Source organism: Notamacropus eugenii, chromosome 3 (assembly GCF_028372415.1).
Source record: "Notamacropus eugenii isolate mMacEug1 chromosome 3, mMacEug1.pri_v2, whole genome shotgun sequence".
In the NCBI taxonomy this organism is placed as follows: domain Eukaryota; kingdom Metazoa; phylum Chordata; class Mammalia; order Diprotodontia; family Macropodidae; genus Notamacropus; species Notamacropus eugenii.
The window spans coordinates 167,755,780-167,783,526 of record NC_092874.1 but is presented as its reverse complement, the minus strand read 5'-3'; the positions used below and the strand labels follow the sequence as shown (position 1 = coordinate 167,783,526).

Below are 27,747 nucleotides of genomic sequence, written 5' to 3'. Positions count from 1 at the left end.
ACTGAAATCAAATATTGTAACTGGCTACAAAACAAGTCCTAAAAGATTTTTAGTAGGCATTAAATTCACCAAGGGAAAAAAATAGAGCGTATGGTTTGGGCTGATTTCACACTAAAGAAAAAAAGGATTTTTTTTTTCCTTGTGGTTGGGATCTATTTAAAATTCCCAGGTTCTTGCTTTTCATCTCATAGACTTTAACAAATGAGACAAGTGGCAAACTGGAACATCTGTCTGTACCTTTTTTAAAAAAATATAACATTGACAAGTGGCAGTAGTATTAACTGACTGAATGAATGAGGGAAAAATTTAATGTTTACTGTGTGCTAAGCACTAGTTACAGAAAGAAAAGCAAGATAATCCCTGCTCTCAAAAATCTCCCATTCTTAATTGGGGGGAGAGAAAATACAGAGGTCAGCTACAGAGTGGATGATGGAAGGGCAGAGTGGTTTGTTGGGTACAGTAGTAGGGCATATGGCAAGGTCCTGAGGTCTTAAGGGTTCAGCTGCTGGGCAGATGGCAATGTTCCGGGGTCTAGGGGGGCACAATAGCAGGTCATGTAGTAAGGCCCAATGATCCTTGGAGTACAAAGGCAGGGCAGATGGTAAGGTCCTATTTAAACATTACTGGAATGATGAATTTTTAGGCTTAAGCATGTATAAATACATAATCAGTTAAATAAATAAATGGATAGATTAATAAATAAATAGATGAATGAATGAAGGCTTGCAGCTGGGACTATGATGCAACACATCAGCATAAGAAAATCTGAAAATATTAAATCAGATGAAAGAGACAGGTGTATGACAAAGCTTTTGTTTCTCTGTATAGCCCACAGAATTGACTAAAGGTCCAGTAACTGAAAGACAGCATACATAAATGAGAATCTCAACCTTTTATTTTTTTATGGGGAGGGAAGGTGGACCTTTGCTTATGATTTTTTTGGTATAGGACACTCCTGGTAAGGAAACTCCCTCTAACTGTAGATGGGTATTTATTCTACAATTTAGTCTTAGAAGGGTTCTTTGGGACACTAAGTGGTTAAATGACTTGCCTTGGGTCCTAGTCAGGTGGTGCCTGCAGCAAAACCAAATAATCAATCAATCAATCAATCAAGAAGCATTTATTAAGCACCTCCTATAACAAGTTAGTCAGTAAGCAACATAGAGGGTATTTGAAACCAAGTTTCTCTGACTTCAAGCCCATAACATTATTTATCACACTCCAGTAGGGGACATATGGTATAATGAAAATGGTCTTGGATCTGAAGTTAGACAACATAGTTTCAGGTGTCTATCACTCTGTGACCCTGGAGGAGGCACTTGGTGCCCTTAGTGCCTCAGTTTGCTTATTTGTAAAATAAGGATAATGATATTAGCAATAGCTAGTGAGTTCATAAACTTTTGTGGAAAAGAAAATACTTTCTGATCTATGACATGATACACAAATACAAGCTATTGCTGTCAATACTATTATTACTTCTATTGAGGTAAAAGGTATCTATCATTCCTCTGTGTGAACTATGTGATAGATAAGGCTACAATGAGGATTTCCTAGGGGAGATTCAATTTATATCTTCCTTCTGTCTTAGCAAAGTCATTCTCCACTTCCATAGATCTCATTTTGCTCATATGTTATTGTTCTTTAAATGTGAAGCTGATTACAATTTCTCCACCTGACTCAATACCCTCAGGTGGGAACCATTTATGCTGGTGTGATATTCATCTTCATTTTATAGGTATGCTAGACTCATTCTGCTCTACAGATGTATTTTGAACAACCATAAACTATGACTTCATGACTCAGAAACTCTTAAAGAAAAAGAGGAGGATAAAACAGGAAAAGGAGACTGTTGATAGGTACGGGCTCCTTAGCTTGGCATTTAAGGCACTCTACAATGTATCTCTGACCCACTTTCTCAGCCTTCTGTCATAGTAGTTTTCCTCATACCCTTTTAATTCCTCCTCACTCTCATCCTCATCTTGCCATCTTTTGTTGCTATGCTTTTGTTCAAACAGTTGTCCACATTTAGGATTGACACCTAAGCCCATCCCCATCTCTTTGTGTTGAAATATTTTCCTTCTGTCAAGACTCAACTCAGGCATCAGCCCTTCCTTGAAGATTTTCCCTGATCCATCTAGCTGGCAGTGATCTGACATCCCTGCAATTTCTTAGAGTACCATGTGTGAACTTCATGGTATTTATATTATCTACTTTATATTATAGTTGTTGATGTGCATATCCTCCATCTCCTCTGAGACTGCAACATCTTGAGGACTGAGATTGTGTCTGATTTCATCTTTGTATCCCTGGCACATAGTATAGTGCCCTTTGCAAAGTATGTGTTTAATAAGTATTTGCTGAGTTGAAATGGATCACCTCATGCGCATTTAGATGGGAGAATGGAATAATTTCAGGGAAATACAAAGTAAGAAATGAATAAAGACACCACAATTTATGGCATCTTCTGAAGAAACAGAGTTTGGAAAGGAAAAAAAGGTTGCCACAGAATTGCAGGGATATGTTTAGGAAGGACTATGAAAGATGAAGGGTACCTAGGTGGTGGATTAGACAGAGTGCCAGGTCTGGAGGCAGGAAGGCTCACCTTCCTGAGTTTAAATTCATCCTCAACCACTTACTAGCTGCATGACCCTGGGCAAGTCATTTACCCTGTTTGCCTCAGTTTCCTCATGAGTAAAATGAGCTGGAGAAGGAAATGGCAAACTACTCTAGTATCTTTGACAAGGAAACCCCAGATGGGGTAACGAAGAGTCAGACATAGTTAAACAACAATAACTGAAAAATTCTTAACTATGGCAAACTCCTTCTACCAGTCAATAAGTTTTATGAGGGCAGGAACTGTGTCTAATTTTTCTTTGAAGAAGAGCCAGCTAGCTCTGAATGACAATCTGTTTATCCCTATTCACAAGTAGGTGTGTCAACAAGTAAACAGCTTGATGATAACAATGAGGAAGAAGAGGAAGAGGAGGACCACAACAAAGTCACAGAGTAAAATATAATAAAATATCAAGTAAATGAAATATTTTCTAATTGACATCTATGGGTGTTATAGACACCCATCTATGAGAGCAGTTTCTGCTCTCAATGAGCTCACAGTCTAATGGGGGAGACAACATGAAAACAACTATTTACAAACAAGTTACATGCGGGATATGTTAGAGATAATGAGCATATGGAATGCATTAGAATTAAAGTGAATCAGGAAAGGCTTCTAGGAAAAGAAGAGATTTTAACTGAGACTTGAAGGAAGCCAGAGAAGCTAGGAGATCCAGAAGAAAATAGAGTTCCGTGGGGACCACAAGTAAAAATGGTTTGGAGTCAGGAAAGGGAGTTTTGTGTGCTAGGAACAGCAAGGAGATCAGTGTCCCTGGATTACAGAATACATGGAAGGGAAGAGGAGAAAGAAACAAGCACTTTATTTAATGCCTACTGTGTGCCAGATATCGTGCTAAGTACTTTACAAATATTTAAAAACATAGTGAAGCAAAGTGGAAGAAGACCGGAAAAGTAAGAAGGGGTCAAATTTTGATGGGCTTTATGTGCCAAACAGGATTTTATATTTCATCTTGGAAGTAATACTAAGCCAGGAGAGTTTTTGGAAGAAAGAGAATGATGTTTTCCAACCTTTATTTTAGGAAGATCAATTTGACAGTAGAGTATTGATTGGAGTGGGGAGAGACATCAGGAAAAGAGAACAACCAGCAAGGTATTGCCTTAGTCTAGGAGTCAGGTGATGAGGGTCTGTGCCAAGATGGTTGTGGCATTAGAGGAAAGGAACCATGTACAAGATGTTGTCACGATAAAATCAACAGAACTTGGCAACAGACTGGATTTTGATGGTGATAGAGTCTGAGTGACTAGTTGGAAGGTTGATACCTACATTTGGAAAAGGGCACTTTGGAAAAGGTTGATAAAGATACTGTTTAGTTTTGGACATGTTAAATGTGAGATGTCTACAGGGTAGCTAGTTCAATAGGCATTGGAGATGTCAAAGTGGAGGTCAGGAGAGAGGTTAAAGCTAGACAAGGAAACACTTCCCTCATAGACTACAATGTTGAAACCTGGAAGAAGGTGGCAACATAGTGATAATTACAACAATAACTGATGTGTATATAGTGTTTTAAGGATTTTGCAGTATTTTATATACATTTTCTGACTTGATCCTCACAATCACTCTATGAGGAAGGTATTAAAAGTATTGTACCCATTTTTCAGAGGACGAAACTGAGGTTTAGATGATAAGTGCCTTGTCCATGCTTATATAACTACTAATATCAAAGACAATATTTGAAACAAAGTCTTCTTTACTCTAAGCATAATGCTCTATCACTCCCTAATGGAATGAAACTTTTTTTCCCTCAAGGACCCAGCTTTAAAGCCAAATCACTTGCATTCTCATAGACTGGCCGATAATAGGTCCTCCGGGGCCAAACCCCACTTGGACATTGGTAGGACCCAGATTGACTCAGAGTGAAAGCAAATAGGAATTGTTCTATTCTGGCCAGAAACCCTGAAGGTCTTTCCCTCCCAGATTGATTTTTTTTTTTGACTAGGTAAAAGAGGCCATTCTCTGTCATATTTCTTACCTACCCTTAATCACTGAGTGAGCCTTGCCTCAAACTGAGTCATGGGAAAGACCTTAGTTTAAAAAGTCCAAGATCTCTTACTGCATCCAGGGCCATCTCTAATCATCCTGACTGAATCCAGATGGCTCCTGAGCAGAAAGTGAGGCTGGTGACTTTGCACAGCCCTGCCTCACTTAAATCCAATTCACTTGCATGTCATGGCATCACCTTCCTGAGGTCATGGTCCTCTTTGAGAAGGACGACAACAACAAACAACAACACTGTACAATTTGTCTATTGATGTAGGTGTATATATTACTGATATATGACAATGACAAACACATGTGTGTATGAGTGTGCACATATACATATATGTGTACACATGTAAAACTTTGCTGCTTTGAGTTCTTTCTGATGTTAGAATTTCTTCCCCCTTCTTGTTCCTTGAGTGATCCTAACAACACCTACCCCAAAGCGATTTTTTAGGTCACTTAGGAAAACTATGAAAGGACTTAATATCAAGAATTATTTGATGCGGTAAAGAACCTCAGGTTACCACTTGAGTAATGAGACACCTATCTCTCTTCTGCAACTCACACTATGTGAAATTAATTTTATTTCTTTAAATATTTTCTGAATTTTACTTTGTTGTGTACTACCTATATGATCTAGGGGAAGTTACTTGATTTTTCTAGGCCCCAGTTTCTTCACCTGTGAAACTAGATGGACTAGATCAGAGGTCTAAATTTGGAGCCAACCAGGTGGCTAAGGAAGGAGACATAAAAATCCTGGCCAACCAGAATAAAATGCAATTGGGAAATATTTAACAAAATAAGTAAAAGCACAATATAACACAGATAATGCTAATTTGTGGTTTTCTAAAAGGTCAATATGCAGCCTGCATTTCTATTTGATTTTGATACCTTTGGAATAGATGACCTCTAATGTCCTTTTCAGTTCTACATTTGTGTTTTCAAACGAAGGTTATATATTTTACATAAAGGTGTCTCCTTTTTCTAACAACATTCCTTCCAACTTTCCTAGATGCTAAATTTCAAAGAAAAATTAGTTCTGTAGAGATAACCAGTAGTAGGGACAGGGTAGAAAACAATGAAAGATCAAACATAGCATATTGTCTAATAACCCTACCAAAAAAGTAAAAAATATTTTCCAAGTTGAGACCTCGTACAATGAGAACACTGGACTTTGAGTCAAGTGGGCTTTATTCTAATCCTGGTTCTGCCATGAACTAGTGGTTTGACCTTAGATAAGTCATTTATTTCTCTGGGTCTCAGATTCCTCATCTATAAAATGAAAAGATTTGAATAGACTATTTCTAGAGCCTCTTCTAGCTTAAATTCAATGAATTTAAACTTATAATGCCTTTTATAATACTCAGGGTGACAACACAAACTATCAATAGCTTATAGGATACTCTAAAAGCTTAATGTTGCCTGGAGATTATAATATCTCGGACTTGGAAGAGACCTCAGAAATCATCTTTTTAAAAAACCTATGGCCAAGTCTTCTTCCTAAAATGGTACTGGTATCTTGCCACTAAATTTATAGGGGCTCTCTACTGCCCCTTTTGCATCCCCATTCTCATCCTGTCCTCTCCTGCCTTTGCTCATGCCATCCCCCACACCTAGAATGAACTCTTCTCCCCACTTTCATGGCCGACTGTTGAAATCTCTCCTATTCTTCAAATCTAACATTATGCCCTCTCCTTCACAAAGCCTGTGAATCCTGCCTCTGAGATTTTGTAGTGATGTGATCAGTGGGCAACCACATAACCCTTAACTGAAAAATAGGGGTAGGTACCTGTTGTACCCACCTTACAGAGCTGTTCTGAGTCAAAAATTATATCATATATATAAAACACTTGGCAAACTATCAAGTGCTACAAGATGTCAGTTTGTATCATTATCCTATCAATTAATAATCACATAGATTTTTATTACACAGATCTTCTACTAAACTCTGTATGCTTAAAAACCAGCTGTGCCTCTGGTTATTCTGTTTTGCTGAAAATAGCTGAATTTCCCTATTAAGGGGGGGGCGGGGTAGGTAAAGTGACTCTCCTCATTTAAAGCAGCTTTGACAAGTGATTCTTTAGCTCACACCTGAAGACCCCCAGTGATGGTGAACTCACTACTTCCTGAGACATTCCATTCCACTTGTGGTCAACTCTAACAGAATTTTTTTAGTTGAAATCAGCTTCTTTGCAGCTTCTGCTCATTGTTTCAAGGTGTGCTTCAGAGGCCAAGTGGATAATTCCTTTCTCATATGATGGACTTTTAAATACTTAAAGGAAGGCAACTCTCAAGTCTTTTCTTTTCTATGTCAAAATCTCTAGTTCCAATGTTCAATCTATACAAGATCATGTTTTACAGTTTCTTCACTAACACCAATGGTCCTCCTCTGGACATGTTCAAGGATGTACCTTCCTAAAATTCTGCAGCCCAAAGAGGTCTCCCTGCGTAGCCTCATTAAGGCTGAGTACTTTAGGAATCTCCTCCCAGATTATTGCCTTGTCATGGCTATGGGTCTGCATAGCTCAATGAAACTATGAGTTATGCCACACAGGGCTACCCAAGATGGACAGGTCATATATTTTATATATTTATTTATTATATATATTCTTGGGCTCAAAAATCACTGTAGATGGGGATACAGCCATGAAAAGAAGCTTACTTCTTGGAAGGAAAGTGATGCCAAATCTGAACAGTATACTAAAAAGCAGGAACATCACCTTGCTGACAAAAGGTTCTCTGTGTAATCAAAGCTATGGTTTTTCCAGCAGGAATGTATGCATGGTTGAGTTAGACTACAGGGAAAACTGAGTGCTGCAGAATCAACACTTCTGAATTGTGGCACTAAAAAAGACTTTTGACAGTCCCTTGGACAGCAAGGAGATCAAATCAGTCAGTACTTAAATTAATTCAGGCTACTCACTGGAAGGACAAATACTGAAGCTGAAGCTTAAATACTTTAGCCACATAATGAGATGATGGGACTCATTGGAGAAGAACCTGCTGCTAGGAAAGATTGAAGGTACAAAGGAAAAGAGGATAGCAGAGGATGAGATGGATGTATTAGGGAAACAATAAACATGAGCTTGGACAGACTTTGGGAGACAGTCAAGAAGGGCTGGTGTACCTACTGCCCATTAGGTCACAAAGAATTGGACATGACTGAAGAACAACAACAAACAAACCTTAGGAATAAACCCTTTCCTCCCTCTGAACATTGTCTATGGCTATGTCTATTAATTCAGCCTTGGCTACTGTGGCAACAGACAACGAACAAAGAATTCAACTCAAACATCGATTAAGTCCTTATGTGTAAGAGACCTCCGTACAGTCGGTCCCATCTTAGAACCTTTCCCTTATATTAGGAAGCAACATTCTGGTTTCTAAGAGTTATATGCTCAAAAAGTAGCTGGGCTTCTGGTTACTGTGTTCTACTGAAAAGAATTAAATTTCATCATAGAAGAGGGCTAGGTCTAGTAACTCTTCTCACTGAACTCTCATTTTCACATATAACCCAGGCAGCACAGCATATTAGACAGAAAGAAAGACTCAAGAAGAAAAGAAGCCTTTATTAAGCATCTACTATGTGCCAGGCACAAATATTACCTCATTTTAACATTACAGCAAGCCTGGGAGATAGATGCTATTACTACCCCCATTTTAGAGATGAAGAAACTGAAGCCGACCTAAAGACCTAAAGTGACTTGCCCAAGGTCACAGCTAGTGTTTGAGGCCATATTCTTCCTGACTCCAGACCCAGGTCTCTATCTACTGTGCCACCTAGCTGCCTCTAACTTGAGATCAGAGGATCTATATCATTTAATTGCTCTCAGTCTCAGTTTTCTCATCTGCAAAACGGGGATAATAACAGCACTTACCTTATACGGTTACTTTTGAGAATCAAATGAGATAATATATGTAAAATGCTTTGCAACCATCCAGCATTATATAAATGTAGCTATTATCTGTCATTATTATTACTATCATTACTAACAACTTCCAATCAACTGTCACAGAAAGACAACTAAGCCCAGGATCCTTGGAAATGGCAGCTTGCTCCCCTTTTCTCTCCCCTACCCGGGGCTGCTGGTCCTAATTCTAGTTCAGCCTCCACAGCCACCATCTAGGAATGTAATTCCTGTGGAGGTGGAATCAGCCTTCCTTACCAAATGCCACCTACAGGTGAGTCAAGCCAGCCTCGCTGAAGCAGGGCAGCACTATAAGGCAGAAAAAGGAAGTGTCACATGCCAGGCAAGTCAAGCTAGGACCACCATCTCTATGACCACCTATTCAGATACCAATGGAAATAACCCATCAAACCAAGAGTCTTGGGAATAGCAGTGTCCCTAACAACCACCAGCCCTGATCCCACCTGGGCTCTTCAGTTATTGAATAGAGCAATTACTGTACAGAGAAGACCCACTTTCCTTGCTACTATCAGCATCAACTGTCACTGTCAGGCAAGTAAGCCCAAGAACCCTGGGCATGGCAGCAATCCCTCCCATCACTACCCCAACTCTGTTCCAGCTTCCAGTCTAGTCCCCAAAGCCATTGTCTCAGGAAGTAACCTTTATGGAGACGTGATCTGGCAACTGTTTCTCCGTGTGTCATAGCCCTTGCCTCTTGAGAAAACCTAGCTACTCAGGGCCCAGAAAACAAAGCTCTTACTACCAAAGTCCTGGACACTGTCACAAAGTTCAGCATCAGAAATGGGTATGATTTCATCAATAGAAATGAAATTACAGAAACTACCTTACCATCTGAACTACGTTACTGTCTCCTTTGTTGCTGTACCTGAAGGACTGTGGGACTTTTCATCTCACTTGCTGCTCAAAACTATAGATATGGGTTGTCTCCCTGTTAGAATGTGAGCTCCTTGGAACAGGGACCATTTTGCTTCTTTATTTGTATCTCCAGCACTTAGTAAAGTGCTCTGTATATAGTAAACACTTAATAACATTTTAATAGTATATAGTATATACTCTGTATATAGTAAACACTTAATAAATACTTTTTCAAATTGTATAGCCGCTCTTTTTTTTGTTATGGCAGGCAATTGGAAATGGAGGGGATGCCCATCAATTGGGGAATGGCTGAACACGTTGTGGTGTATGAATGTAATGGGATGCTAGTGTTCTATAAGAAATGAGGAGCAGGCAGATTTCAGAAAAACCTGGAAAGACTTACATGAACTGATGCTGAGTGAAGTGAGTAGAACCAGGAGAACATTATACACAGTAACAGCAACATTGTAGCAATGATCAACTATGATAGACTTAGCTTATCTCACAATGTCATGATCTAAGACAATTCCAAAAGACTCATGGTGGAAAATGGTATCCACATCCAGAGAAAGAACTATGGGGCCTGAATGCAGATCGAAGCAGACTATTTTCTCTTCTTTCGTTTTTGATTTTTTCTTTCTTGTGGTTTTTCCCTTTTGTTCTGATTCTTCTTTCATAACATGACTACTATAGAAATATGTTTAATATGATTTTACATGTATAGCCTATATCAGACTGCATGCTGTCTTGGGGAGGAAGGAGGGGGAAAAATTAGAACTCAAAATCTTATAAAAATGAATGTTGAAAACTAAAAATATATAATTTTTTTTTAAAAAAACACTTTTTTTCATTCATTCACTCTGAATCGATGATTTACTATGTGACACTGGACAACTCAAATAAATCCCATACCTCAGTTTCCCTATCTGTAAAATGGGGATAATTATCTATATACGGATCAAAAGAGATAATGTTTTTTGGAATGCTTTGTACATTTTAAAGTAGTACATATAAATATATTATTCCATCCCAATTACCTTCCCCTTTCTTCTCTTCCTCTTTGGTCCATGTCAACCCTATAGTTCCCATCCCATCCCTTATTCCTTCAGCTTTCCAGTACATTAAAAAATAAACATATGATGCTAGTAAAAAGCACAGACATTAAAGTGACCAGCAGGGGTAGAGCTGATGACTCAGTCAATCAACATGCATTCATTAAGCACCATCTACATACTAATTACTTAAGCTAAAAAGTAGGTGTTAAGCTCTGAGGCTACAAAGACATGCAAAAACAAACCTTGCCTCCAAGGAACTCACATTCTAATTGGAAAGACAACATGCAAAAACTGCTACATTTCTCTAATCCAAATAGCTTGATTTGCAATGTCTTGGCAAAGTTATATTGGCTTACTTCTTCAAAATCATACCTGTCTAATTATCTTGGTTTCTCTCCAAGTGCCTAACACAGTGTGTTTCAAATAGTATACATTTAATAAATGTTTATAAAGTCAAATTAAACACTACAATATTTTTATGGTTAATGATGGGCTGGCCTAGCAACCTCTCTATTATCATTCCCATTTCTTGTCATGAATTATCAATCTAACTCCTCATTTCCTACAGTTTTTCCCCCCCTAAAGAAAGGAAAGGAAAACCATGAGTCACACAAAAGAGAAATCCATCTTTAAAAGAGCAAGTTGATTCTAAATGGAAAATGAATGTTTAAAACCCCAAGGATTGTTTTCTGGACATCCAAAATAAAAACCATTGTTAAGAAGTGTTGGTGCTACCCCCATGGTCCAAAATGACTCAGTCTGAGGTTACTGATCTGTTGTTCACTGACAAAGAGGGCAGACTAAGGAAAGGATGAGAACCAGATAGATATGTTATCCTGAAGCTTTAACCATTGATTTCTTCAGTTTTAATAATAAATATATATAATTAAATGATGTACTCTTTCACATAACTGGTACAATGATTGCCTAAAAGATTAAGTGAATAATTAATTCATTCACTATTGAGTGCATACTCTGAAGCAGGCGAATGGCCAAGAGGATGGAGAGCTAGACTTGGGGTTAGGAGGACTTCACTTCAATCCTGCTTTACACCTAACTTGCTATCTCAGGCAAATCACTTAACTTTCCTCAGGCTCAGTTTCCTCATCTGTCAAATGGGGATAATAAGCACTCTTGTCACAAGATTGTCATGGATAATATATGTAAAGTACTTTGCAAACCTTAAAATGTTATAAAATGTTAATTATTAGATATTATAGCCAGGCACATGATCACAAAGTGCCCCGACTATGGAATAGTATATACATGTTAATAAAAGGCAAACAAAAGAATACGTATGCAAACACTGTCAACTATGTGGGAAGGACCACGTGAAAATAAGCTTTTTAGACATTAAGAGTATATCTCTCTCCAAAATTACTTCCCTCAGAGGTGGAGATTCTAATTTGAAAATTTAAAATATAATAACTCTATAAGATCGAGAGTTTTGGTTGTGTTGGACATCCAGGGTTTACCATTTACATTTAAGAACTAGAATCAGGAATGCTGATATGTCTGGGATGTGGGTAACCAGGCAGTGCCAGTTGTTATCCATTCATTTTAAAAAAAATTTTTGCCGTTGAGTTGTTTTCAGTCATGGTCAACTCTTTGGGATCCCATTTTGGGTCTTCTTGGCAAAGATACTAGACTGGTTTGCCATTTCCTTCTCTAGTTCATTTTACAGATGAGAAAACTGAAGCAAAGAGGGTTGTGACTCGTCTCGGGTCACACAACTAGGAGTCTGAGGTCAGACATGAATTCAGGGAGATGAGTCTGCACTCCATCTGCTGTCCTTTTTCATAATTACTTGGTGGTAATAACAAGTCAGTGAGCTGAGCGGGGCCCCAGAAAAATCTCCTTTATTCACATCATCACTTCTGTAACAGGACTTAACACCTACAAAGAGACAAGGACTTCATAGTTGGTCATTTCATTGATTAGAGTTGTTGAGTCTCTCAAAGCTGTCTTCCCAATGTGACTGCTACTGTTTATTCTCCTGGTTTTCCCTTTACTCTACATCAGTTCATATAAATCTTCCCAGGTATCTTTGAAACTGTCTCTTCTTTTCTTACAGTACAATAGTCTTCCATTACATTCGCAGAAGATAATTGGTTCAGTCATTCCCCAATAGATGGATATTCCCTTAGTTTCCAATTCTTATTTGGGAGGAGGATATAGAAAAAATAAGAGCTTGTTAATTGAAAAATGTGCTTAAAAAGAAATAACGATTTCTTTTTTGGGGACAAAACTTATTGCTGATACCAGCAAAAGCAACACACCTATACAAAACACAAATAATAAATTATGTGTAATAACAACAACCATAATTCCATTGTTATAAGAAAATAGGGTTGTAAAATTTCAGAACTGCAAAGTTGGAAAGGATCCCAAAGGTTATCCCCACTCAAAGCATGAATCATATCTGAGAAACGTTGCTTCAATTTCTGTTTGAAAGTCCTTGGTGATGGGGAACTCAGGAACTTTTGAACCTGTTCTATATTTGAACAGCCCTTACAGCTTAGTTCTTTTTCATTTTGAGCCAACGCCTTCTTTCCTGCAATTTCCACCTATTTGTTCCTTTGGGCCCAAGCAGACAAAGCCCACTTAATCCCTTTTCCATATGACATCCTTTTAACTATTTGAAGATAACAATTATATATCACATGTTCTTTTCTCCCACAGGCTAAATCTCTTAGGTTCCTTCAACCTTCAAAAAATGCTAAAGATGGTTTTGGTTTTTGTTTTGGAGGGAAGGGGGGAAATGAGACTGCCAGCAGAGAACCCGCAACTAGATAACAGCAAAGGTATTACTAGACTGAAAACCATGAAAGCAGGATTCCAGTCCTATTTCTGACATCAACTAGCCTTGTAACTTTCTTCACCTGTAAACACACTGAACCTACATGATTTTTAAGCTCTCTTCCTGTTCCTATGTGGCTCAATAGATAGAGTATTGGACTTAGAGTCAGGAAGACCTGAGAATACAGTCTCAGATATACACTAAGGGCAAGTCACTTAACCTCTCCCTCAGTTTCTTCATCCATATAATGGGAATAATAATAGCACCTACCTCCTAGGATTTTTTTTTTTTGAGTATCAAATATTTGTTAAGTGCAAACTTCAAAGTACTACAGAAATACTAGCTATTTATATTATCATTATTTAATCCCACACTAATCTCCTGTGATACCATGAAGAGTAAGACTACTTATGAGATAGTCCCTTAGATCAAGAAGATGATGATCTCATCAGCCAGAAGGAAAGGATTTGATTTCTAAAAGAAACTGCTGTGGTGGATACTTTTGGTAATCTGGATATATGCTGATGTGAAAAGCTATCTGTTCTAAATAGATGTTTGGCTAGTGTAAAGGCAAGCAAAGTAGGATCTTTTGTTGTTTTTGTTTTAGTATAATCAAGAAGTATGATGCCTCTATTTGTCCTGGGATCTATGGCCATTTAGATTTGTAAGGCCAAGGATCCTGGAAGAGTAGATTATAAGGGAAAGAAAAGTAGGATCCTTTTCTGTTTTTGTTTTATTATAATCAAGTGCCTCTGATTGAATCTTGCCTTTATCAATCAAGAGTCTTTACTACCAGTAAAGTACAGAAATAAGAACTTTCTAAACTAGAAATAGTATATGTATTTGTATTATTACTGTGATTAGAGATCTTCCCCACCCATTAATGGGCTTGCCCATTAAAAGGAGTTTAATTAGGGAAGATTTGTAGGAAGGTCCACACCTTTTGTTAATAAGGCATTGCTTCTCAAGGGTTGGGATGTCCTCTGGCTCTAAGGGTGAGGTTTTACTTTGGGGGTTAGTCTTTGGAAAAAGCTTTGTGTGCCAGATGAGACTCTGGGAAGACTCTAATGAACCTCTCTGACTTTGAAAACCCAGATGTTGGTGCTTCCCTCTCTGGAAACTATGGCCAGACAGTTGGACCTGTCTGTTGATTTGTGTTATATGTATCGCTTATGTCAAACAGTTTGGAAGTGCTGTTTGTTGATTTCCTGAACTAAATGAATGATATATGTGCTTGATTAAAGGATATTATTAACCCCTCAAAAGTTACCTTTCCTTTTATGAATGCAGATCTAAGAACTTGTGATAGCAAGACTCCCTGTGTATGTCAGGGTGCTTACTGTTACAGTTTGTCATTTTCTTTTTATAATGACTCTGAAATGTCAGGACCAGAACATATATCTAGTCAAACTTAAGGGAAAAAATTAGAAATGATCCCAACAGGTCAATATTTATTTACTTATTTACCTACTTATTCATTGATTGATTGTTAGTGAGAGGGATGTGTTTCAGGTTCCCTGGGGCTATTTCAATTCCCTGAACAGCTCAATGATTTGGGCACTAGACTTTTTATTAATGCAGTCTTCTATTAACACAACCTAAGATTGAATTACAATATGAGATTTGTTTTTTTGTTCCTCACAGAGGTGTAGAGACCCTGGACTGTGGAAGGCTCCACTTTTGTTGTTGTTGAGCTGTTTCAGTAGTGTCCAACTGTCTATTATCCTTTCTCGGTTTTCTTGGCAAAGATATTAGAGTGGTTCACCATTTCCTTCTCCAGTTCATTTTACAGATGAGGAAACTGAGGTAAACAGGGTTAGATGACTTGCCCAGGTCACATGAGTATTAAGTGTCTGAGGCTGAATTTGAACTCAGGTCCTCCTGACTCCAGGGCCAGCACTCTATCCACTGTGTGCCTAGTAGCTGCTGGAAGGCTCCACCAGAAGAGCATAAATTCTGACAATTCCTACCCAGTTAAAGATGATAGACTCTGTGTGTGTTTGTGTGTGTGTGTGTGTGTGTGTGTGTGTGTGTGTGTGTATGTGTGTGTGTGTATGCATACGTATGAATGTATACACCTGCTATCCAAAGACTGGCCATGCAGAAGTCAGGGAGGTTCAGGAATAATAACTAATGAAGACTATCTACAAAGGTATAGTAGTAGACAGGCTGCAATTTGCAGTCGAAGAGGAAATTTCCATTTCTAGTGAAATCATGAATCCTAGAAGTACTTAGTTAAAATAATGAACTCCTGAAGTATCTGAACACTCAAATGCAACCTATTCAAAGTTGTAATCATGTAAAATCTGGTAATTGATTCTAGGCCAATGGAAATATACAGAATACAAACAATGCCACCACTTCAGGAGATTTCATTCATGTTACTAGGGACCTAGCTGTCTTGCAGTGACCCTGCCACTTACTATCTGTATGACCTTGGGCAAGTCACAACTTCTATGTTTTTGTAGAATAAATGATTTGGATTACGTGGCCTCTAAGGTCCCAAAGAGGTCTATATTCACAATCCAGTGATCAATCAAAAAAGCATTTATTACTTACTGTGTGTCAGGTAAAGTGAAGCATTCCCTGCCTTCAAGGAGTTTATATTCTAATGAGGGAAACAGCATGTAAAAATGATGATGATGATGCATATTTATATAACATTACTATGTGTCAGGCATTAAGCTAAGCACATTATATATATTATCTCATTTGATCCTTGAAACAATCCTAAGATGCAAATGTTATTATTATCCCCATTTTATTGTTTAAGAAACTGTTTAAGAGGTTAAGAGATTTGCCCAGAGCCACACAGTTACTGTGTTTGATTTAAACTGACTCTAATGTATGTGTATACAGACAAGCATATATACTACATGTACACATATACACACATAAATATACATGGTATGTGTGTATGCACACAGGGCAGCTAGGTGGTGCTGGGTCTGGAGTCAGGAAGATTCCTCTTCCTGAATTCAAATCTGGCCTCAGATAGTTTCTAGCTATGCGACCCTGGGCAAGTCATTTAACCCTGTTTGCCTCAGTTCATCTTACAAAATGAGCTGGAGGAGGAAAAGACCAACTATTCCAGTATCTTTGCCAAGAAAACCCCAAAAGAAGTCATGAAGAGTTAGGACTGAAAAACAACTAGAAACCCCCCCCCCACACACACAAACACAGATACATACATACATACATATATATACATACACACATATACATATATACACATGCATATATATCAATATATTTGTATCCAAAAAATTGAAAAAGCACACCCAGGGTTATTTGTGACTCAAAGACTAACATGCTTCCTAAAAGAGTTGTTTGAAATGTATTTCTGAATTTTGAATTTGCAAACACCAGCTCTTATCCTGAGATATTAAGCTAGACATTCTAAAAAAGATACACTTTCCATTTTATGAAGTAAAATGTATTTTAGAAAATAAATAAGGCTTTAGAAAATAAAGCCTTCTATTTTGAAAATGACCTGAGATATTTCCAAGTCAGTCTTCCTGATACCATGCTAAATCCATATCTTAGAATACATGTGAGGGATTTAGCATAAGATACTTATGAATAGAAATGTATGTTTTTACTCTAATAGGAAAAAGAACAATGAGACCACTAGTTTATAATATCCTTCTCTGAAAGGATATTTCAAACTCCTAAAAAAAAAACTTAGAAACTCTGATATACTCCCCCAATGTGACATTTCATGAACTTCCTTACAGGATCACTGTTCTCTTCCCCCTTTCTCATACCAATCATATGGGGCAGCTAGATGGTGCAATGGATAGAGCACTAGTGCAGGAGTCAAGGGGACCTGAGTTCAAATCTCATCTCAGACACTTGACACTCACTAGTTGTGTGACCTTGGGCAAGTCACTTAACCCCAATTGCCTCATCCTGGATCATCTCCAGTCATCCTGATGAATATCTGGTCACTGGATTCAGATGGTTCTGGAGGAGAAGTGAGGCTAGTGACCTGCACAGCCCTCCCTCACTCAAAAAAAAAAAAGTCAAATGCAAGTCATGTCATCATTTCTCTGATGGCATGGTCTTCTTCGGCAACGAAGGATGAACACACACCAATCATATACCAATCACTCCCCCTTTCATTTTTACCATCTCCTCCACAGCCCATGCACCTCTGACTCAATGAATTCTCATCTCAGTTCCAGGACTCTAGGAAAAGTCTAATTCCTTATTCCCCCCTCTCCCCCACCTGCATGTAGTACCTTTCCTTCTATTTAAAGATAAAGTCACACAATTTAACACTATTCATACTGCAATGACATTCTTATAGACTAGACTATAAAGAAACTACTTAACCTCATAGTACCTCAGTTTCTCTTCCTTACTTGCTACTTATCTTACCATCAGGGCATATGAAATAAATTCTAAAATTAATAGGCCCCTAGATCAATGTGCTGTAGAAACAGCTGGTATTATGGATAAAATAAGTTTATGCTGAATTTCTAGAAGAATATAGAAACAGTAACAAAAAGTAATCTAGTATTTATCACACAAAAGAGAATGGGATAGTTAGATTTTCTGGTATTCATTCATATTGAACGTGTTGCCACTGAATGTATGAAGTTACATTTTTTTAAAGGGTTAATTTTCCTATACATCTTAGTTTTCAATTTAGGCCTTCCTTTCCAAGCTAATCTTTGGCCAGTGCACTCTTCTTTGGTTGGCCAGTACAGTTTTGATTTCCATGAGTCTCCAAATATTGAGTTCAATTAAATTAACAGTAGCTATTTAACCACCCAGGACCTAATAGTTTCAAATCTATTTGTCACAGCACCCTCATTCATGCTGAGTACTTAAACAAACTGAAACTACATTCTCAGCAAAATCATTCTATTTGCAAACAGCAGTTAATGCACCACAAGTGGCTCTCGTCTCCACATAACAGTCTGCAAGAGATGACTGACACTTTGGGAATCATGATCAGAACCCTTCAGCTTTCAGTTTTTATCTCCTGGACCAGCATGAATTACACACAAATGTACAGTAAGCCAAAAAACATTTTTTTTTAATGAATGAATTTGAGGTAATTCTAAAAAGAACAAGCTATAGACAATAAAATGGATTTTTTATTTTTACTTTTTGACATCTTGTTATACATTTTCTAAATTACCTAAACCTAAGTGGTGTTTATTAATTGCAATGGATAGATTGCAGAATCTCAATCCATGCCACATCTTTCCAGGGTCAATGCTGATTTCAGCATGTTACCTTAGCAATCTGTCCTGTAGTTACCATGCCTGATGCTTTCCCTCACAACCAGGTCAGATTTGGAAGACATTAGGAATATTAAAGAGTAAGTAAGGAAAACCTGCATCACTGGTTTGCACTTAAAAGAGTTCCCTTCTCATTCATCCCCTCTACCACCCACTATGAGACAGCACAGTGAAAGCCATTTATTCCCAAAATGAACCACCAGGCCATCACCGCTGAGAATCTAAGATTTAAAAATGGGCATGCTCCAATCTTCTGTGGAGCTCTGTTTAAAATCTGGGAAGCTACAAACCTAAATAAGCTAGAAACAATAGCAGCTTTCTTTCTCTGAATGCTCCATTAATAAAAAATGAAAAAACCTCATCCATTCATTGTGGGGTCAGGAGAGTCTTTTAAGGGCACTAGATCACATTTGTTTGAATGCTGTTTTGCTTGAGAGGCAGCATGGTTGTATCATTCAGAGCCGGTATGTATAGTAGCAAGTGATTGCCAGATCTATTCTTAGAACAGCCTTCCCTTGGAAATTTTGCAAAAGATGCTAGAATCTACTAGGCAGTTGCTCCACTAACAAGGTAATGAAGAAAGGAAATGAGTTTCTGCATACACACGGACTCCACACACAGCTTTATAAGTAGATGACTAAGCAGCCTTTTCTAAATTTAATATGCAGGAACTTCTGGGGTGTGGGTTGCCCACAAAAGAATCATTTTGCCTGGATGTAAACAAAATAAAGGTGGTTTCCAGGGTTCCTTCTTTTCTTCTCTCTAACCTCTTTCCCCCCTTCTCCCCCACCTTTGCAGTACCCCTTTTCTCTGCATTAAACTTGCAGCAGCCATTTGAAATGTAAAAGAACAGTCCATCCTCAGCAGTCATAGGAAGCCGGCTAGCAGCCTGCAGTCGTCTCCACCCTGCCCCCCTCTCACCCACTAAGGATGATAAGACCCCTGTTCACTCTTCTGACACTTCCACAGAAGGCTTTCAAAAAAGCACCCTACACAGTTCAACCTGCAGTTATTTTGTGTGTGAAATTCTGATTTTGCATGAACCTTACTCATGCCGGGGTGGTGGGAGGGGATGGCGGGAGGGAGAATAGTATATTTCTCACGTGGAGTTAGCATTTTAAAAATCTATCCCATGCAGAGGAACAAAATGTTTGGGACCTCAGGAGATATAGTATTTTATGCTTTTTGTTGCTAAACTAGCCCAGCATTCTACAATGGAAAGAGAACTGCTGCATGATCCGCCGCCTCCCTGAGATCACTCCTGGAAAACAAAGAAACATTACCTTTCTGCTTCTCACTTCCCGAGGAGCAGGGGAACTTCAGATTTTAACCCAGTTATCCGCAGGCAGCGGCATGCCCTTACATCCCGATCCAGCAGGCCCTCGGCCTAACAGGCAGCATCCATTGCTCCGAACCCGTGGCTCGCTAGGATTCAGGCCTGGCGCGTCCTCTCCCTCTCTCGGACCGGTGGCCGCGCGCGCTCTCTGCAAGGCGCTGCTGCTCTCTCTCCGGTCCTACCACATCCCATGTCCCCACTAACGGTCTCTCACACAGGCACTGGCTGCCATCCAGAGTGCACCACAGCCCTCTCCACTCCCGACAGCTTGGGGGCGGGTCAGAAGGGAGGTAACCCCCCCTCAGCTGGCAACCTGGAGCGGAGCTCGCGCTAAGGTACCGGCGCTGGCACCGGCAGGCAGGACACCCAGCCTGTCTGGGAGACGCGAGAGCGGCGGCTGGCCAATCACCCTGGATACGGGCTTCACACGTTCCCGGAGTCCCTACTGATTTTTCCTTCTCCTCCTCCTGCCACGGCTCACGTGCAGACAAAAACACACTTGGAACCCGAGGACGAGTGGCTGGGGGTTGGGGGCGAGGAGGGGAGAGAGCGGGAGAAGGGGTGTGTGTGCGGTGGGCAGCCTCCAGGCCCGGACGCGGCTAGGTCATGTGAAAGGCAGGGACCCTGGCGTACAGACAGCGGGAGCGCGGTGGCTCGGGCTCTGCCTGCCTCGCAGCGGGGTGGCTAACTAGTGCCCAGACCTGAGAGAGGCGGTGAGAACCGGGGACAGCCAGCAGAGCCCCCTCCTTTGTGTCCCTTTCTCCCTTTAGAAAGGGAGGGAGGGGGCGCGAGGGAAAGCAGCCCCAGAGATGGTTAATCTTTCAATTTCCTCTCGACAGCATACGCAATCAAGGCAAAGTTATGTCTTGAATTATGCTGGCGAGCAGGGAAGTACTGTGCTGAGTCGGGGAAAATTCCTCCCTAGTAAAGAGAGAGAGTGTAAGTGTGTGTGTGTGGGTATAAGTGTGTGATTGTGGGGTGGGGAAAGGCGGGAGAGCTGAGAAGAGGAAGCCAACTAGAGAGGGGTCAGCTCCTCAGAATGAAACTCCAAATTTCCCCAAGGAAAACCCAGCGATCAGGGGCAAGCTCCCCCTCTCCAGTCTTGGCGATCAGCCAAGCAACCACCTTGGCCAAAGGTGTGGTGGCCCTGTTCCATCTTATTTTGACTCCCTTGAATTTTATTCTCCCTTCTACTCTTTAGAAATGGGAATTCCTGTGAGATAACCAATGACTACTGGCTGGGATCTAGTCAAGTATTTTACAATTATCAACGAAAGGCTTTTACGCGGGAGAGTTCTATTTCAACCGACCTGGGGGAGGGTGGAGAAAGAACAGGCAAGTTCTTAATCCAAAAAATAAAAATAAAAACAAACACAGAGTATATGATTATTCATAATAGTAACTCCACCCACACTATATTTCTAGAGCTCTTATGCCTGAGGAGCTCAATTTCCCAGACATACATTTTCTCTTTAATTGCCAGAATTCCCTTGGGAAAATAAAGGAAGAGGCAGGAATTATCGCCCTCTTTTTCATGGATATTGAAATTCAGTCGTGCCTAGGTCAAGAGTAGAAGTCCACACATCCCCTGATTCTGTCCAACCAAACCACAGCTGAGTCTTTAAGCGGTATTCTTCACCCTATTATATTAATGCCCCCACAGACAAAGGCGGCACTACCTGATCTAGCATTACAATTGTCCGGGTCACGGTCAAACAGCGAAGACATCCTAAACTCCAGCATTCGAAGAAGTAACGTCTCAAGGTAATGGACTCAGGAACTCACCCCGTGATAGGTTTGTAGTTAACCCTTTGCAGAAAGATCTCCAGGAAAAGTTGGTGTTTTCTGTTAAAAATGCAAGGGAATCCCTCTACAAAGCTGTTGTTGTAGAGGGAGACTAATACCGGAATCATCAACTACACTTGTTATATTTGCGCTTCACGATAAAAAATATTGTGAAAAAATATTTTCATCAGACCAAACTTTTCATTTTATGTGTGAGGGAACTGATGCAAGTTGTGACGTGTCCAAAGTTCGAGCTGATAAAAAGAGACAGAATAGATCCTCTGACTCCAAATTCTAGTACTCTTTACTATGCACTCTACGATTTGACTGTATACGGTCTAACAGAAGCTACAGGCATTACAGTGTAGGGTAGAGAATCTGCCCCCAAGTCAGGAAGACCTGCATTCAAGATTAACTTCTAACAGGAACTGGGTATGTGGTGTAATATTATAGACACTCATAAGAATATACAAATATTTTATATCTATAATATATGTAATCTAAATTTCCCCTCCTCTTTGGGAAGTGAGAAACAAAAACATGATGTTTTTTTCCTTTTCAGTAGCAACTACAAATTTATGTAGTAACAAACCATCTAATGAGGTCTCTATTGTACTCCCATGTACTGATCCACGATTATTCTCTCATGCCAAACCCTTCTGTTAAAACTGAAGAATATTTCTGAGTCTTTTTTGCACAAAGGGCATTCAAAGGCAATCCTTCTGACTTTTTTGGGAGTAAATTTAGCCTTAAGGAAAACCAAAACAGAGAAACATTTCCCACAATTTTTAGGACATAGTTCTCAATAGGATGTCACATTACTGCTTGTCACACACTATGGCTGAGAATTTACAACTGCGTTTTCACATGATGACTCCAACATGCTCAACTTCTTAAAAGTAACGCTAATAAAAAGTACCAGATTGAGAATTCTCCTAATTGCCACACATACTCACAGGCTGAGGAAAAGGTGTATGGATGGTAATTAGCAAATGATGTTTGTGCTATGACTTTTTAAGGTTGTTGGTAGGAAAATAGGTGATGTGGCTCTATTTGGTTTTTTTTTTCTCTATCTTGTTATCAAAGGTAGTCACTCTTGTGATAGATCTATCCATTTCTTGGCATATCCTCATTCTTAAAAAAATTCAGCAGAATTCTGTAGATCTCCTTTACCTAGATTTTAGCAAATATTTGGCAAAACTTGTCTTGTTATTATTGAAGATGAGATGGAGAGAGATAATCTAGGTGATAGGTAAATTTGGAGCTACTTAATTCACTAAGACTCTTAGGTTGGGAGTTAAAAGAGAGTTCAGAGGTCATCTTACTCAACCTATAACTTTAAAAAATGGTCCCCTCTACAATATATCAAATAAGTAGATATCTAGGTTGCTTTTCTAAGACCTCATGTTCACCTCCAGAGAAAGAACTTGATAAATAGAAGTATGCATATTTTGGTTTTACATATATAGATTTGGATATATATCTGTGTTACATGATGACCTTCTCTAACGCAGGATAGGAGGGATGGAGTGAGACAATTTGAAACTTAAAATAGAAAAATTAATTTTTTTAAAAAAGACTTCATGTGAGGGAGGGACCCACACTATCTTGTGAGTCAGGCTATTCAACTTTTGGATAGATTTTTAGAAAATTATGTATTACATAAAATCTAAATTTTTATCCAGAATTTTTACTCATTGCTTCTAGTTCTTTCTTTTGTGATCATGAAGGGCAAGTCTTTCTTTGTGGCAGTCCTTCAAATGTTTGAATATAGTTTGACATTACTCCCCTTTCTCCAAGTCTTCTCTACTCCTTTTCACTAATGGTTGGATGTCAACTTGGAAGGAAGTCTCTAGTGGTGAGAACTATAGGGATAATTGGTTAGGAGGCTATCAACATAGTCTAAATAAAAAGAAATAAAATTCTGACCTAGGGTGGTTTCATGGTAGAGAGGAAGGGACAGGTGAAAGAAATACTCCAAGTTAAGAATCAACCTGATTTGGCAATTAATTGGATGTGTGTGTGTATTGGGAGGTTGGAGGTGGGAGGAGAGGTGGAACTACAATTAGAGGTAGCAATCAAAGATGGCTCCAAGGTCAGAAACTCAGGCAACTGGAAAGATCGTGACACTATAGAGGAGTTAAGAAGAAAGGTATTAAAAATATATGTAAGACTATATAGATTTCAGTTACTTGTATATTACATCTAAAGGTTTTATAGGCCAGCCAGGTCTTTACAATATCTACTCAGGCAGTTGGAAATATGGGTCTGGAGTGGTGCAGAAATTGGGGTGGAGACAAAGATTTGGAAGGCATTAGCATAAAGTTCATAATTAAAAGGAGTGTACCAGATCATGAAAGGAGAAAAAGGCAAGAAAGACAAGGATACAACTCTTAGAAACACCCACATTTAATGGATGAGAAGATGATGAGGCATTATTAAAGAAAACCAAAAAAGAACAGAGAGATAGGAATGAGACCATAGGGACATAGTATTATGGAAATTGAAGGAGAAATGGAAGCCAGGAGGATATACTTTAAAAAAAAAATTCTACTGTTAGTCATGAAGTGAATGTGAACTGAAGTACTTTAATCACACACATGAAAAGAATTCTATATTTCCAAGTTTCCTAGGAGAAAGTTAAAATTATATCTGGAGAATGTTAACAGATCACTTTACATCTGTATGTAAAAATTATGTTTTATGTGTTATGTTTTCTTATTTGCAATCACAATTTAGAATTTCAACCAATGACAACAAAAAGCAAGGATGAGTCTTTCAGCAATAGACAAGAATCAGTTGAAATATCACAATCTAATAAATAAATTAGAGGTCTTTGGGATAATGCATAAAATATTAAGTACCATGGCATAGAATTGTTAAAACACTGCAAATATCCTCAAATACCTTATCCAGGAGATAATCTCAATTCAATTGCTCAGATGTAACTGTTACAAAGTCAAAATTTGGCATAATTTTCCAAGAAACTCATTCATTAATTTCCTCCATAGTTTCTTAACATCAATGAAACTTCTGGCCAATGGACAGTAATCAGCTAATTAATACGTATTTAGGTTTGTCAAATACTAATCTCTTGTTTATATTTGGTTGGTAGTCTGGTGTGTCTGTTCTCTTTTATTTATCTCTCTATTTTTTTTTTTTTTTGCCCAATACCAGAGAGCTGTGATGATTACCATTTTCTAATATGTTTCAAAGTTAGGGACTGCAAGATTTCCTTCATCAGCTTTCTTTACAGTAACCCTTAAAATTCTTGCCTGCTTGTTTTTCCATATAAATTACATTTTTGTGTGGTTTTATGTAAAAGTCTGTTGTTGTTTTGAATGGCTTTGTATTAAATAGTACAATAATTTTGGGAGTGTTATCATTAATCAGATCTATCAACGAACGTTAAATATCCTTCCAGTAGTATATCCTTTTTATATTACTCACTATAGTTTTATGGCTCATCTATGTATTCCATGAATTTCTGGGTTGATTAATTTGCAAGGATTTTATAACTTATATTGTTATTGTAAAATGGTACTTTTAAAATTATTTTGGGGGTCATTACTATTAAATTATAATACATATGATTTTGTGGGTTAATCTTGTATCCTTCAACTTTATTGAACTTATTTGTATTGTTGTTATTAAGTTTTTGTTTGAGGCAGTTAGATTTTCCAGATATACTATCATGTCATCTGCCAATCATGATGGGAATTCCATAATTTTATATTTGAAAGGGACTTCAGATTCTACTTCTTCCAATCCATACCAGAAAAGGAATCTCCATTATAACACACTCCCAAATGGTTATCCAATCTCTGCCTGAAGATTTCCAGTGAAGGAGAAATCACCATATCCAGAGCTAATTTTTTCCTGACATCATATCAAAAATTGTTTCTGAAAGTTTCCCCCTGGTTTCCATTCCTGCTTTTCCTCATTGGGACCAAAGAGAACATGACAACCCTTCAGATACTTGAAGACAGCTACCAATATCCCCCTTGAATCTTTTCTTCTCCAGGGTAAACTCTCTTCTCTCACTGTATCCCACCCTCCACCACAATCTTCTTTCATTCAATTCTCACATGACATTGAATCTAGGCCCTTCAATATCCTGGACTGAATTTTCTTAGGTTGCTCTTTTATTTGTCAATTTTTCTCTCTCTTGAATTATGGTGCCCATAACTGAACACAATGGTCTAGATGTCATCTGACCAGGAAAAAATAGCACAGTGAGATAATCACCTCCTTATTCCTGGAAGCAATTCTTGTTCATTGTGGTTCAAGATGACACTAGTTTCTTTAATTGGCTTATCACATTGTTTAGTCATACTAAGCTTGTAATCCATTGATAACCCCATTTTCATTTCTATTATCTGTCTAATATCTTTTCCCTGTATTATTGCTAGAATTTCTTGAACTGTCTCAAGCAAAAATTATTAAAGTGTATAGCCTTACTTTATACTTATTTATATTTAGTAGGAGAGCTTCTAATGTTTTTCCACTCCATGTTATTTGGGCTTTAGGCTTAAGGTAGATATTTTCAATGCGTTAAGGAAAAATCTTTCTATGTTCTTTTTTAGTATTTTTTTATCATGAATGAATATTGAATTTTATCAAAGACTTTTTGCATCTACTGATGCATAGTTGTTTTTTTTAAAACTTTTCTGGTTTATATATTTCATAATATTGATAATTTTTCTGATGTTAAGTTAGTTTTTTATTTGCTTGATATAAATAAATACTTCTTGATCATTACAAATTGTTTTCTTGATTACTGCTGTATTCTGTGGGCTAATATTTCATTTAGCATTTTTGCATATGTATTTCATTAGTGTAATTTGATCTATAATTTTTAAGTGTTATCTTCACCTGGTTCTACAATAAATACCATATTTGCCTCATAGAAGGATTTGGTGATGTCTTTTTTCTGTACTGATGAATAATCTATGTATCATTTATTCTTAGAAAGTTCCAAAGACTTTCATTGTGAAAAATTCTGGACAAGTTTGTTTTTTAAACTGGATGATTCTCTGATAATTCATTTTTTTTCCTTCCTGTAAGACTATTCAAATTATTCATTAGTGTTTGACAAATCCTTATAAAATAAAATAGGTGGAAGGATTCATTATTTTACAAATATACTTTGGAAAATTGGTTTTTTGCAGGAAAGGTATTGGATCTTCATCATAAAGCAAACCCTAGTGAATTTCAGAAACAAACATTAAACAAATCCCCAAAAAAGTATTCTAGAAAAGACAACAGAATCAAATGGAATAGACTATTTCAATTGTGGATTTTTAAAAATTGAACAAATGAAAGATATACTTGACTATATTTGAAAAGTATATAACTAAAAATACATCTTCTCATTTGGGGGAAAGCTAGCTTCAGTGGCAATCTACTAATGTGGCATAGTAGAATTACTTTTAGACTTGGAGTTGAGACCTGAGTTGTAATCCTACCTGTTACTAGCTTGTGGCCATGGACAAATCACATTACTTTTCAAAGCTTTAGGAAATAATCATATTTTACCATCTCTTTTACAAAATTATCATGAAGAAAGCACTTTGCTAACGTTAAAATGCTAAATAATGTGACTGATTTTGTGGGAGATAAGAATAGAATATTATTTTTATTTTAGACTATACATGTGGGTGCATGTTTGATTCTGCCACAGCTAAAGTACATGGATTAATATACACACACACACACACACACACATATATATATGTATATACTTATATATAAAATTTAAAAAACATCTTATCAATTAAACCTACCTGGACACTTCTGTTTTCAACTCAAAGGTGGTCCACTATACATATCTGGAAACTGTTTCTTCATAGTACCTTTATGTTGATTCTGGCCAGGTAATAAACTGGGTTTTGTGTCTAGGCTTCTGTATCCCCTAAATGTGTGTGTATTCTTTTTAAACCCTTTTCACACATTTTGGGCACTTTCTCTGTAAACTGTCATCTACTCTCTAGTACAGTATTTTGAACACAGTAGGTGTTTAATGAATGTTTATTCCATTGAATTCTATTAAAATGTTTATTTTTAATATCCTATTTTAATGGATTTCTCTTGTTTTACATCACCTTCATTCATGAA

At 38.0% G+C, this 27,747-nt stretch overlaps 1 protein-coding gene across 7 annotated transcripts in view; it reads right to left on the bottom strand.

The window, feature by feature from the left end:
* Window positions 1-27,747, bottom strand: part of FRMD4A (FERM domain containing 4A) — a 547,164-nt gene that overhangs the window by 273,939 nt on the left and 245,478 nt on the right. The window contains exon 1 of one of the 7 annotated variants that reach the window (XM_072653271.1): window positions 19,793-21,208. The exons of the other annotated variants lie outside the window; for them this stretch is intronic. The gene's annotated coding sequence lies outside the window, so the exon portion shown is untranslated. Of the gene's footprint in view, window positions 1-19,792; window positions 21,209-27,747 lie in introns of those variants that run through there. 7 annotated transcript variants of the gene reach the window in all.